The following is a 15,000-nucleotide window of genomic DNA, read 5'->3' as shown; positions in this document are numbered from 1 at the left end:
TTCTTTTTTTTTTTTTTTTTTTCAAGCGCATTATTCTTAGTCGCGTGTGAATTAACAAAAATGTTCGCTTTGACGTTCATACGTATACAGACACGGAAAAGGAAAATTTCTGCTAACAAAGAAGCAAGAGGAAGAGCAAAAAAAAAAAAAAAAAAAGAAAAAGAAAAAAAAGGAAAGAAAAAAAAGAAAAAAAAAAAAAAAGAAAATGTTTTAATCTACATAAGGTACGCATTTCTACGAAGAACGTAACGATCCTTGTTTAAACGAGCAGACGAATTCTTACGATTCTTATGTTTTATTCGAATTAATTATAACGTGAAAATATGTATGTAAAATCTTTTCGTACGTATTATACTGGAATAGTTATGATAATAGACATAAGTATCGTAAAATATTATTTCTCTGCTTTATTATTATCACTATTGGTAATGAGAAATCTTCATCCGTAGCTCTTTAACGAGGAATAAAAGAGAAAAATATCCTTAACCCGTAATATACCGATTTAATTTTTTCACTGTAGATCCAATTTAATTCTTTTCTGCACATACTTTTCAATCAGCAAGTTTTATCTAAAAATAAGGAAGTATCTTGAAAGTTTAAATTTCCTATATATTTCTTCAAACTTATTAACGAATCTGACTCGTCGTCAAAAATACGCTAAGAATTTTAATATTTTCATTTATCGATATATTGATAGAAAATTAAACGCGTATAGGCAATAGGATTTAAACAAATATGATACAACGCGAATGAATCCAGCTCCTGGTCCATGTTATTTTTTCAAACGGGTAACGTTTCACTAGTGAGTATGTTTCTTCAAAACGAAAAGAGAGAGAGAAAAAAAAAAAAGAACAATTTTGTTCGTCAGTGGGAAAAATGAAACCAAAAAAAGATCGTAAAATGATACCGTAAAATCGAGTGCTTTGGAAAAAATGTAACGTATCTAGCAATATGGAAAGAGAAGGAAAAAGAGAGAGAGAGAGAGAGAGAGAGAGAGAGAGAGACCAGGAAGTACAGAACACAGAATTGAAATCGACGATAAGTCAACATAATTTTAATCGTTCGATGTTCGCCATATACTATAGTTAAACAAACTCGTATAGCAATGTCGAACTCGATGTAATTACAAAAAGAAATACTATGGCAGCTCGAAGTATGACGTATGACTGGTACGTGACGTTCATCCTTAAATCGAATATTTACCCACCAAAAATGCAACAACGCGTTATCGTGATCCATCAAAATTAAAATGACGAAGCTATTCGTTCGAGTCGACTTTCGAACCACTCTCCGTGTTCCACAAACCTGATCACTCAAGAAGTTCTTTCTTTCTCTCTCTCTCTCTCTCTCTCTCTCTCTCCTTCTTTTTTATTCCATCCTATTCTTTTTCCACTTTGTTGAACGTGGATTGATTCGAACTGAAATCTCTCATATTCGATACACGACCGCATCTTCGGATACCGCGAAGGGATCGATCGGCTAAGACTCTAGTACTCGAAAGCGGAAAGAGGAACGAAGAACTCTCGATCCTCGTTGGTGCTTTAATGAGCGACAGAAGAAGACTTGCGGAAAGATCTAAGCTAGCTAAGAGAGGTAAAGAAGGGAGAGAAGGAAGAGAGAGAGAGAGAGAGAGAGAGAGAGAGAAAGAGAGAGAGAGAAAGAGAGGAAGAGGAAGAGGATTAAGTTAGGAATGGCTTTATTATATCAGAAACTACCGGAGAGGAACCAACCTCGACAGCACGAACTACTCGGAAGTGTCGCGACGATTTAACCGCAATGGCGCCGGATGCATTTAGATGGCGAAATTAGGATTTTTCGTGAATGACTCTTTGGAAAAGAGAGACCGAGAGAAAGAGGGATAGACGAATTTTTTTTCTTTATCTTTTTTTTTTTTTCTTTTTCTTTTTCTTTTTTTTTCAACCTCTCAACCAGATTCCTCGTGCTCGCCGAGTGTAATGGAGTAAAACGTTAGAAGCCACAACGGGTTAATGCTTCAAGATACCTTCAACCTCAGCTCCTTTCTAGCTACTACATCCCTTACCAAAAACCTCATTCCAATTTCAAGCCGTTTTCGGTCCATCAACGAAGTTGCATCGCGCAATGGTTGCTTCGAACGAGAGAGTGGTAGGTTTAAAGGACTAGCTCTATTTCGAACGACGTTCCGACGTAATGACGTTTGAAGATAGCTGGACCTAATGGCGAAATGAAGGCTGTGCTATATCCCTTTCGATATACGTCTTCCTTGGTTACTTCTTTTTTCGGTCGTTGACATCCTGAAACTTCCCTCATAACACTTTCCCTCTCAACGATCGTCTTTCAGTTATTACTGAATCAGAAATTTCTCTTTTCCCCCCGGTCCCTTTTTTTCTTTCTTTTTTTCCTTGTCTTCTCTTCTTTTTTATCGCTCGTTTCTTTACGAACTTTTCTCCTCCCCATTCCCCGCCCTCTCCCTCGAATTTTTTCCATTTTGTTAACTTTACGAAGGAAATACAGTTAACCGAGAAGAAACATGGTCGACCTTTTCGATGTAAGTCGCGAATCATTTGAATTTGTTATTTGGTAATTCTCAAAAATTTGCTCGAATATTTCAATGAAATTATTAAATGTACGATTTCAACGTAAAACTAGATGATTTATATCCGTTACGGCGTAACCGAGAACGTGGCAAGAAGATAACGATGAGTAATTGTGACGGTAACATATAAGCCGACGACGCGATCGAAAATAAGCGATTTTTCCACGTTCTGCGGACTTTTTTTACCTCAGATAAAAAAGTAAAGCTCGTTCGTTTTTCGCGAGATTCTCATTTGTTATCTCTTATAGTACTTCTATTCTCTTTTGCTATACCAAAAGCACTTTTCAGTACTCTTTACACCCAAATATATCCTCTGGCTCCAATGTTTTTGAGGAAAATGAATGTCTTAAACGTTTTTTACACAATATTTCCGCACGATTCTATTCTCAATAGGACGAACAGATTTCGATTAAAAAAAAAAAAAAAAAAAAAAAAAAAAAAGAAAAAAAACTACAATCAAACTCTTTTTTACGAATAATGTGGAAAAATTGATTTCTTTGAACGTCGAATTTCTAAAAACGATAATTTTTAATAAATAAATATTTGTAATCAAATTCTATCCGACATTAGCTCTAGTTGTTTAGACCATCTTTATTTTTTATAATGACAGAATTGAAGATGCATTTTCAAACCTACTGATTATTATTTCCGAGGTTTCAAAGAAAATGTTAGTAGTTGTTTTTTTTTTTTTTTTTTTTTTTTGGAGTCAAAATTATTCATTCCATATAAATGACAGCTGTTCAAAGTGCCTGAGATGTAGCGCATCTCAAGTGCACAACTAGGGTTAAATACTCTCTTTCTTCAAGTCTATTAGAATGTGATTTAATCTTGAATTCATAGAATGCAATTTCTTCCGTCATTTTTTTAGTTTTTTACCCGTCAACATGTTCTGACTGCGAAACGAGTAAACCAGAGACAGAGAGAAAAAGAAAAATGAAGAAAAGAAAATTGAAAGGGACGAATGAAATTCTGAAGAAAATACGAAGGATGTGAAAAGATGGTGCGAGAGATCGATTTCAAAAGGAACGACCGAGAATTCCGAACGCACAGCGAACTCCACTCGACTGCATTGCCTCGAATTCGAATGAGTACGTAGTATACACATACCTACGTACATACACATATTCAGAAATTCATACATACATGCACGCACGTGCACGTGCACACACACACACACACACACACACACATATATATATATATACATACAGGCGAAAGAAAGACCACATAAAAGGAGTATTCCGTTGTCCAAGAAATGAACCTTCTCGATAGTAGGAACGGCATACCCTTACATTGCACTTATTCTCAAATCCAAAAGGAAAACCAAAAGATCACTTGGCTTAGCTCGCTAGAAATAGTACTTGCTCTCTTAACTCATAGCTCGCATGAACAATCCCTATAAACCAAGAGTTCTTTATGCTTCAACTAGCAATTTTGTTCATATCGAAAATATTTTCTACAATTGGGTAATATTCTTTCTGAAAAAGAGAACAAAAAATATGATCTTTAAAGTTCTCATACTACATCAAAAAGACTTTTGTTTATCCTTTGTTGTTGTTCGATATTTTATAACGTAAAAATCATACAAAAAGATTCCAAGTCAATAAAAAACTCTCAACTATGTACTCCGTCTGTCTCTTTATCTCTCTCTCTCTCTCTCTCTCTCTCTGTTTCTCTCTCTTTATACGATAGTAACGTAGTATCTACTGCATCCGAAATCAAATCGCGTGTGTCACCGAGACCGAGAGAAATATTTACGGAAGATGTGACGCATTGTCGAGCGGTCTCGACGATATTCGAAAGTACGACCATTGTGTACCAAAGCAAAATGGAATATTTCCCGACGGCCCTTTACTGCACCCGATATGACAATCATATAACTATCAACATTTCGCTGTAATTTTAAGGAATTTCAATGAAACTCTATGATTTTCCTTCGAAAGACATTTTCTTTTCAATACAAGGAAATTCATTCAAAAATGTTTACGATTTTTGAGATTTAATCTCAATAGAGATTAAATCGTACGACTAATAAGTCATCTTTTATTTATAGAGAAAATACTGCATTATTATTTTACTCATTCACAGAAGATATAATACCTCAAATAAAATCATTTAAAAAAAATTTTTAATTTCATCTAAAAGACAATTGAAGAGAGAAAGTTGTTAAGAAATTTGCCATTTAATCAACCAATCGTACCATTCTATAAATCATCTTCTACAATGAAAATAAAATAAACAAAATTATAATTACGAAAATGATTAATATATTGGATAAATATATAAATATATATATATCTATATATATATATATATATATATATATATATATATAGATATATATATATATATATATCAAGGACAAATGTCAACTGGAAGCAACATCGTATAGAAATATTATCGACTCGAATCGAGATTACTTCGATGTTACTCGGACCGAGTGGAAAATCAAGCACGATGACCTTCGACATAACGTCATATCCTGAAGTGTTCGAGAAATAAAAAAGTATTGGGCGAGGTTTTGGCATGAGTATCGAGTAAATTCTGTGACGACCCAACGCGAGCATCAAGGGATTTCTCTCACGTACGATGATAACGCCAGAAAATTGAGGGCCGTCGTTAGCGTACTGAGAATGTAGGTTAATTCCCAGGTAATAGAGCGAAACCCGTGAGAACGGAGATGAGAATTCGCAATAAAAATTGTTACATATCGTTTAATGTATTCATATGATACCTCTAAATTTTCAGATCCTAAAATCAACGGCGCGGATACGCTGTATATCGAAATTAAAAATCAACGTCTTAAGAAGAAGAAAAAAAAAAAAAAATAAAAATAAAAGAAGGTCTTAATTAATTTTCTCTGAGATATCGATCGTCGACAAAAATTTTTGTTCATTCCATTCATTAAAATCTACAATTGAAATTTGTTTTCAATCGAAATGCAATTAAATTTCTTATAGTACTATAAGATAACTAGTAAAGTATTTCTAATGGCACATCACCCTTTAAAATAAATATCAATGAATTATATCAAGTATCATTTATTTGTAATAAATTTTCTTGAAACTTTAGAAGTACACTTTCCAAGTAATAATGTTCTTCGTGTGTTCAAGTGAAGAATATTCTTACGAGAGTACAAAATTTGCGGTATACGAGGGAATACGTACGTTACACGTGTTCAGAATACATTCCCATTCTACATGTCGGATTTATTACAACACGTGTACTTTTCCAACATATACAGAATATAGTTACTTGTAAAATGCACTTGTATATATACACATATTTACACAATAAATATATATATATATATATATATATATATATATATATATATGTCTCATTTGAAATTATATGGTCAAACATCTTTGATCCTATTGGTTTTATAAACAAATGTTTCAAATAAAATTTGCTTAGATTTTCAGAAAGAAATATAATATTTATCGCAGCTGTTTCATAGAGAATGCAATTATTAAGATGCAGAATTTGTAATTTTTTTTTTTTTTTTTTTTTTTTTTTTTTTTTTTTTTTTTTTTTTTTAAGTGAAAATCGATATTTTAAACCTTTTGGATATGAACGAAAAAAAGAGAAAAAACACCAAGACGTTACACATGGACTATATCGTAAACCTTTCAGGATTAGACTTTAAAGAAGTTTCAAAAGTCGGATTAGATCTTTACGCGTACCATAAAAGTTTTCCACAAGAGGAAATCCGGTTGACCTCGACGGACCCTTGGAAAAATATTTTTCGACAATGTTAGAAAGATACTTATTGGAAGATATCCAAACCATTGCGTGAATACAAATATCGATGTATTACATAGGGAAAGAAGGATGTAAAAGTGGATCAACTCCTCTTACGTATCTATCATTTTTTTTTCACCACGTACCATCGTTAAAATATTACATTTACGTGTTACGTATGAAATCAATATATATTATTAACGTATAAGAATGTTGATAATGAATATCGTTAATGAATACCGTTAGTGATCATTAATGGCTGAACGAGTCGACGAAGATGATGTAGAAAATTCAAGCTTGAGAATTAAATCTATAGCGAAGAGAATTGTAACGTAAGTACTTACTCGATTTCGTTCGTTAAGAGATCGACCCGCTAAGAGAGTAATTAACGTGGTCGTTATCTTCTATTAATTATCGATATCGGTAGGTACATCGTAATTGATGTAATAGAAAGTAAACTCTTTTTGATTTTGCATATGTATAAAATAAAGAGCGATATGATAGATAACATCGCGTAATATATTCTATTTAATGAACTTTGAAGTAGACACCAGATCTATGGCGATGCAATAACATTTACATTGATGAAATAATCGTAAAACGAACGATATATAATTGTAACTTGATATATCATAAAAGGAAAAGCATTTCGTTTTGTATAGACACATAGAGAATACGCAAAAGAGTGTGCACTTTGCGATAATATAAATATATGTGTTTATTATATTTATTTATGCAATACGCAACACGTGCAACAATTTATCTCTAATTGCCGTAGAAAGCTTTGCTCGATGGAACATCTCTTCTCTCTTTTCATTATTAGTCATGATTGAATAATCTCGAATTGATAGAGAGAAACGTAACTCTGCCATTCGCTTAATCCAAAACGAATTCTATTCTATTCATTTCGATTAGGGAAAAAAAAATTCGATTAGAGAAAAACAATTCAATTGACGTGCATTCTGAAAAGTTTTATCCGTTTAAATCTTTCCAATTTTTTTTTTCTTTCTCTTTTTTTTTTTTTTTCTTTACTTAATTAAATTAAATTACATTAGATTAGTATATTATTTAAGTGTAATCATTACGCGTTTACCTCGTAGTTTTATAAAATTTTTTATGGTTTAAAAAATAAAATGCAATTGTATAAAAATTGTAAAAAAAAAAAAAAAAAAAAAAAAAAAAAAAAAGAAAAAAAAAAAAATAAAAAAAAAAAAAAAAGAAAAATTAAAAAAAAAAAAAAAAAAAGAAAATTCTCTAAGATTTTGAATAAATCTAAAGGAATGCTAGTGTATGTGGCGTAAATTATGCAGATTACATTTATAGATCGTATAACCAGAACAGTAACCGGTAGACTTTTATCAAGCTGATTTTCTCAGATCGACAAAAAGTGAGGCCGAGGACGCGAAAAAAAAAAAAAAAAAAAAAAAAGAGAAAGCAATGGGATGGATCGCAAATTTTCAACAACGGTCTTCAAGAGACTTTATAAGAGTGAGAGAGATCCGTAGACAAACGCGATAAGGCACGGAAAGTCGTCTAAGGAGAAAGATCCGTGTCGCGGTGCTGCTGCAAGAACTTTTCGAGTTACGAACAATAACAACTTAACAATACTCGTATGAATTGCACAATAAAATGTTGGAAGTTTAATATATGTGTGTGTGTGTGTACGTGTGCTCCGTCTTATTATTTAAGATGTATATATATCTATACATAGTATGCATTCCCTTATTATTTATAATCTATTCTTCATTCTATTTCTCTCTTAATTTTAATTAATCTTTTATTCTATTTTCTTATTTCTAATTATTATATAAGGAATAATAAATTCTATATACGTCTATGCTGTTTTATTACATAGGAGAGATTGTATGCATTTACGAAAGAAGTCATTCCTCATAATAATCTACATTTCTAACAGGTCCATTTATATATCGTACGAAAGTCAAGTTATTTAGAATTAATTCTAATCCGACAGTACTTCTCTACTTCGTAATTAATTTCGCTTTTAATTATAAACGTATATTTTCGACGATATTAAATTTATTATCGCGTATAATAGTATTGCGTACGTAAGGAAAAAAATAATAAAGGCTTGAATGAAAAGGCTTTATGATTCTATATTCCCTTATTATCATATACTCGATTTTATTGCTTACACTTTTATGCATTGATTGTACTCGCGATAAATCGTGAATGATACAAACGTAAAGTATTATCTTATCATCTCGTCTTTTGTATCTCATTTCCATTTACGTGTCTAGTTTGGTACGATTTCTTGCACATTTTTATATGCCATTTAACGATAGAAAATAATTTTTGTCATTTCATCGATCCTATTTGCAATTGATACACGTTCAAATATAAAATGGATATTTTTAATTTGTAAAATTAATATAATAACGATTTAAAATCCCGATTTTCGATATCGAGTAATATCGAGTGTATATTTCGATACAATATTATAAACAAACAACGAACCTATGAAAATGAATATATATATATAGTTGAAAAGAAATTCGTGGCCGATCGATTCGTATTGTTCAAGCTTTAAAAAATATAGTAAAAGAAAATGGCTAAAGCTGATAAAAATCTCTTGAACGATCGTAGATGCTCATAGCGTTGAAGTGCCAATACAAACGAGCCGGTCATCGATGAAGTTAAAACGTTCGATGAAGTGAACGATGCGTGGCTCACTGAGTTAAAGTGGCACATTTTCAATTTTTCTCAATGCACTCGCGAACACCGGCGAATACATTTGAAATTCTTTGGAGTATCGTACTATAAAAGATACGCATCGTTGACGATAACCCAACAGAGAATTTATGACCATTCGTACGAGAAATAAGCGAACGTCGAACGAATGAAGGAACGAAGCGAGCAATGAGAGAAATTCGAATGGTTGAATAAAAAATAAGATAGTATTTTTTAACAATTCATAGAAAAAGGAAAAACGAGAGAGAGAGAGAGAGAGAGAGAGAGAGAAATAAAGAAATTTCTGAAAACCAAATACAAAGATAAACAAAACATCATTTATAACAATAAAGACAAAATTGGAAAGAACAAATAAGCGGAGTATTAAAACAATATAGAGATAAATTTTCAAAATGTCATCTCTCTTACACGTTAAAACGAACAAAATAAAAATAAATCTTGATAGATATAATTTTTACCTTTTGAGTATTAAGTTTAAATTAAGTCAAAGATTGAGGAAGAAAAATAAAAATCAAAGATAGAGATAGAAATAGAGATAGAGATAGAAAGAGAAATATCGAAAATCGATCATTGAAAATAGAGTAAAAGCAAAAGAGAGAAAAAAAACAAAAAAAAAAAAAAGAATAAAGAAAAGAAGGAATCGATCGTAACACGTGAAATGTAACGAAGAAGAAATCGAAAAAGCGGGGATCATTTGCAAGGAGAAGATAAAACTCGTTAGCGTGAAAAAAAAAAAAAAAAGATAAAAGGGAATCGAGGATACATTTCATTTTATAAACGGGGCCCGTTCAATGACGTCCTTCGAATATCCGTACCTTCTCTTTTCTCTGTCTTTCTTTCCTATACTTTTTCCTTTCTTTCTTTTTTTTTCTTTTTTTTTTTTTTTTTTACCATTTCCTCCTCCTCGTTCTCCTTCTCCTTCTCCTCTACCCTTTCTCGCCTCTCAATAGATAGAATACTCTGCGCATACGATTCAATACCATTGAATGGATGTTAAACAGAACGAGCGCGTGCGCGCTTCTATAGATGTAACTCGGAGAGAAAAAATATATCTAAAAACTTTGAAAGCGAAAATACTCTCTAACGGGAACGTACTCGCGTACATTAACACTGCAAAGCGACCGTCACGTGCAACGCTGCGAAAAGGTTAAGCTTTGTTATGTACTGTAAAATCAAAATGAACAAAAAAAAAAAAAAAAAGAAAAAAACGAAGAAGAAGGAAGGAAGGAAGAAAGAAAGAAAGAGAAGAGAAGAGAAGAGAAGAAAAGAAAAAGGTACAGCGAAAAACAGCGAGCTTGCGTGATTTACGCAAAGGGTTTTCCCTCGAAAGAGAAAAAAAGAGAAAGAGAGAGAAAAAGAGAAAAAGAAAAAGAGAAAGAGAGAGAGAGAGAGAGAGAGAGAGAGAGAAAGTGAGATAGATAGAACTACGAAACAATGAAATTATATTTACAGAGAGAGAGAGAGAGAGAGAGAGAAAGCTAAAAAAAAAATACTTTCATTATAAAAAAATGCAACTGAAAGAACCCCTTTGAACCTGGATAACGTTTAACTTTATTTTCTTTTCGTCCCTTTTTTCTTTCTTTCTTTATCTTTATTTTGTTATTTATTTATTTCTTTTTTTTCTTCTTTTTCTCTTTTTTTTTTTTTTCCTTTTTTTTTCGACTTTCCCGCGCGTTATTGCAATGCAAAGTCTATTTTCTTCGAGGCGACTTAATTCTCTCTCATTCCAAAGTTTTTTTCTCTCTTAACGATATCGCCGCCCATTGTCACTAATCTCATTCGAATTACTCCTTTTTATCATCGACGTACTTTTTCTCGAACCTCCACCGCTATATCTCCATTCTATTTCTTACGGCTATTCTATTTCTTTGTTCTTTTCTTTATACTCTTCAGGTTCTTCCTTTCGGTCTTTATAATTCACGTCTGTGCACGCGAAACGTTAGATAATATTTATTGAACTTTAACGAGACGCCGAGTCTGGCCGATATCCGCCGATAAATTCCTCAAACGAAAGTTAGTAGAGTTTGTAGAAAATCATGAAACTTTAACAAAGAACACGCGTTAACGACGAGTTAATATATATATATATATTAAATACATTCACGTGTATGATAGTATACGTAACAACAATGGCGTATCGAATTAAATGAACTCAAGTTACGAACAAATGTTATTTCCTTATCTCCTTCGACTCGACTAATAGCATAAAATAGATTTTCTTTTCGAGAAGAAAAGACGTAACAATTCTTGATATAGAAAAAAAAAAAAAAAGAAAGAAAAAAAAAGAAAAGAAAAAGAAAAAGACGAATTGGCAAGAAGATTAACTCAAGTTATAGATTTTTCTTATCATTTACCTTGGCCTGTGTGAGCGTTATACTCGTACTAACTCGATACTATCAATCATAAAATATTTAATATCCGCACGATTAACGTCAAAACTTGAACGTTTTCAATTCTAATATCTATAAAAATTCATATCTACGATACTTTTATATCTATATTGAATATATATATATATATATATATATATATATATATATATATATATATACGTACATACGGCAAGTACATTACATATCTCACATATTCGATTGGAATGGTGGTATATAATAGTAAGTAGTAAAAGTTAAGCATTGGTCAACCAACGATTCACACAGAGAACAAATATATTCCTACCAAGTACTACATCTCTCGACGGATAAAAAGAAATCCACTTGTCAGGCTCATCCTAAAACGTTCGACGGCTATCTAGAGAAACCAAGTTTCGTTTGCTATTCGTTCATCCGATTTAAAAGCTATTGCTCGAGGATATACGAATGCCCACCCCTCCCTCCCTCCCTCTCTCTCTCTCTCTCTGTTTCTCTCTTTCTCTCTTTCTCTTTTGTGATCTTACACGAATATCGAAAGAAAGATACGATAAAGTATCTTGATCGAATTTTCATTTTTTAAAGAGTACATACATACGAACAGGCAATTACATATACTTATGAATTATTTATAGCGTGATAACATAAATCATACGTAATATCTAAAAATTAAAAAAAAAAATATATATATATATATATTTTCTCATTCGAACGATTATGATTTTCTTCCTTGAAGAAACAAAGAAAAATTCATAGCAAGAGGATCTTTTCTCTCAAAAAAAAGAGAGAGAGAGAGAGAGAGAGAGAGAGAAAGAGACGAAACAAAAGGGTAAGAATGATCCTTGGCTCGTAAAAAAAGCGAATCGTGAGATTTAACGCGTCGAAGGAAGGAAAGAAATTTTATGTTTGTCAAGAGGTGGTAATAATTAGCTTCTGCAAGATTTTCCATCAATGATGCGAAAACTTCACAACTTTTTAATTAAAAGAAGAGAGATAAAAAAAAAAAAATTTATTATTTTGTAAACTTAAAAATATATTGCCTTGTTTAAAAACTTTCGATATTATTTTACGATTTAGATTACAAAAGAACAATTTCTTGTTTTGCATGTTTGTTTTTATATTACGTATTATTTACTTATTTATTTATTTATTTATTTATTTATTTATTTATTTTTGATCGAATTAATACTATATATTATCTTTATATTTTCTTCATATATATATATATATTTTTTTTTGTATGTTTTTTGATGAACACTTTTTATCCTCGAATTATCGTTTATCGATTTCCTCGAAAGAATCGTCCAAGTCTTCTTGTAACTCGACCAAAGACTCTAACGTTCGAACTTGTCATTGAATTTTCTCGAAGGTGTCGTCCTTCTACTACTAAACTTTCACCGATAAATAATCAGGTTACCCTGGCACTTTACGTTCGAACGATCTACTGTTACGTTACACCGACGTAAGTAACTTTGTCATTTGGAACGGAAGAAGCAAGTTCGTCTGTGTAACATACAAACGATGACCCCCCGTTTGAACTTTGATCTCGATTCATGTATATATCGATTAATACGATATTAACGTTTAAATGATTAACGCATTATTGGTGTTAATCATTCGAAACTCCATAGTTCATACGCTCGAATTAAATTAATACCTATATATGCAAATATATATATATATATATATATATATATAATGAAACATTTCCATTAATCAAGAATGAGAGATCCGACATCAACGAAAATGCTATTAACGATGATCTCCACATCGTTAATACTATTTTAATAGATAACGAGTATGCATATGCCAATCGCATTTACAACACGCATGCAATAACCGCAGATGCGGTTAATGACATAATTATGTGAGGAATATTTTATCGTTTGTAAGCAGACAACTCTGAATATCTATCTTGGAGGTATGAATGAAAGTAAAAAAAAAAAAAAAAAAAAAAAAATAGGAAACCATAAAAAACAGAGAAAGAGAGAGAGAGAGAGAGAGAGAGAGAGAAAGAAAGAGACTATGATCTTTTAATTTATTAAATGAGGATACCTACTCGTCGATCAAGTTCTTCAGCTTCAACGAATTCTCCTTTCTCGTTGAATCGTTCGAACAAAGGAATATCCTTAATCGAAAACTGATAGCCCGAAGGAGTAGTGGTTATCGCTCGCGCGAATAATTCGTTGATCGACTGGCGATCCATCGAAGGTGCTTTAGAAAGAGAACCCAACGTGACTAGCACGAACACATCTCTCTTTCTGTCTCCATCTTTATCTATCCCTCTTTATCTCTTTTATCTTTCTCTTTGAATATTTTTCGAATCCCGTTATATTTTTCGTAACTGAAATGATTCAATGAAGAAACTGATATAAATTATTAGTAAGAATTTGTTCAATAAAATTATTTAATACAATCATCTATCTCTTACGTATAACGTTCGGTGAAATAAACTTTATCCCAAAAGGAAGTAACGGATCGTTGAAAGTATTCCGAGATAATAATTCCTTTGACGACGACGGGTTTTCTCTCCAAGGAAATTTTCTCTTTGCCGGATTAAATAGATGGATCTCGTCTCGTTAATATGTACATCGTCACGCAATTTTCTATTGTCATCATGGCAAATATTGAGCGTTCAATCATTCTTAAATTCTCTCACGAATAATGATGATTTTTCTACAACATACATAATATATATATATATATCTACGAAATGAGACCAGTGAAACGAGTTGAAGAATTTGAGAAAATGTAGACAACATGTACATCAAACAAAGAAGCCCGCCCGGTTCATTATTTTTACGTGTAAATAGAAGTTGCCTGAATGGAATACCTTTTGTAGGAAATTGAAATATTTAAAATTTCACTTTATACTAACATTCGTCTCTTTGTATAAGTAAACAATCTCTAACCGTTCTATTTTTCATTTTTCTCTTTTTTTATTTTTCTTTTTTTTTTTTTTTTTTTTTAATAAATATCACTTACGCGTAATTAGGAAATGCTCTAACTTTATCCCAAATCCTTTGCTATGTTTAACTTGCAAGAAAACTATGAACGTTCATTCGTTCGTTTTTATCCCAACTATTTAAAAATGAAATTATTTAAAACATTAGATGACTAATCAGGTATTTCTTATTTAAAATGAGGAATGAAAGATATATATTTAATCTCTGCAAAATTTGAAATATTTGAAAGAAATGTCATAAAATTTTGACTTCTTAACGAGAAATTAATATATTTCTTGATTCATATCCATCATCAAAAATCTACTTCTTTGGTAGTTAAATTTTGATTAAATTATTCTTATCCAAGAGAAATCCAAGAACACGAAATTGAGAGTAGATCGAGAGGAGAGTCTATTTGGGTATATCTGAAATATAGATGAACATGTATTACTCACGAATAGAAATTGATCTCATGCTCAATCTTCTCCATCGAGAATTTCTTAAATCTATTCAAGAAGAAACGTTCTACGTACCGTGAAAGAAATACGATAAAAAGAATTATGATTATGTATTTTAATGGATATATATCAAAATAGGACTTTGGTCTTCTCCAATCATAATAATTTAAGTATATTTTAATTCGTACATTATTTATCATATT

At 31.5% G+C, this 15,000-nt stretch overlaps 1 protein-coding gene across 20 annotated transcripts in view; it reads right to left on the bottom strand.

Annotated features, from left to right (window-relative positions):
* LOC124950128 (trace amine-associated receptor 9) overlaps nt 1-15,000 on the bottom strand; it is a 74,153-nt gene that overhangs the window by 41,982 nt on the left and 17,171 nt on the right. For 8 of the 20 annotated variants that reach the window (XM_047496404.1, XM_047496401.1, XM_047496422.1 and 5 more), the window contains 2 exons: nt 13,826-14,070; nt 13,454-13,738 (listed from right to left, as the gene is read on the bottom strand). The exons of 5 other annotated variants lie outside the window; for them this stretch is intronic. The gene's annotated coding sequence lies outside the window, so the exon portion shown is untranslated. 7 more of the 20 variants (XM_047496414.1, XM_047496415.1, XM_047496405.1 and 4 more) reach the window with 6 other exon arrangements.

Source organism: Vespa velutina, chromosome 6 (assembly GCF_912470025.1).
Source record: "Vespa velutina chromosome 6, iVesVel2.1, whole genome shotgun sequence".
Taxonomy (NCBI): domain Eukaryota; kingdom Metazoa; phylum Arthropoda; class Insecta; order Hymenoptera; family Vespidae; genus Vespa; species Vespa velutina.
The sequence above is the reverse complement of the archived record's forward strand: the minus strand, read 5'-3'. Positions and strand labels throughout refer to the sequence as shown.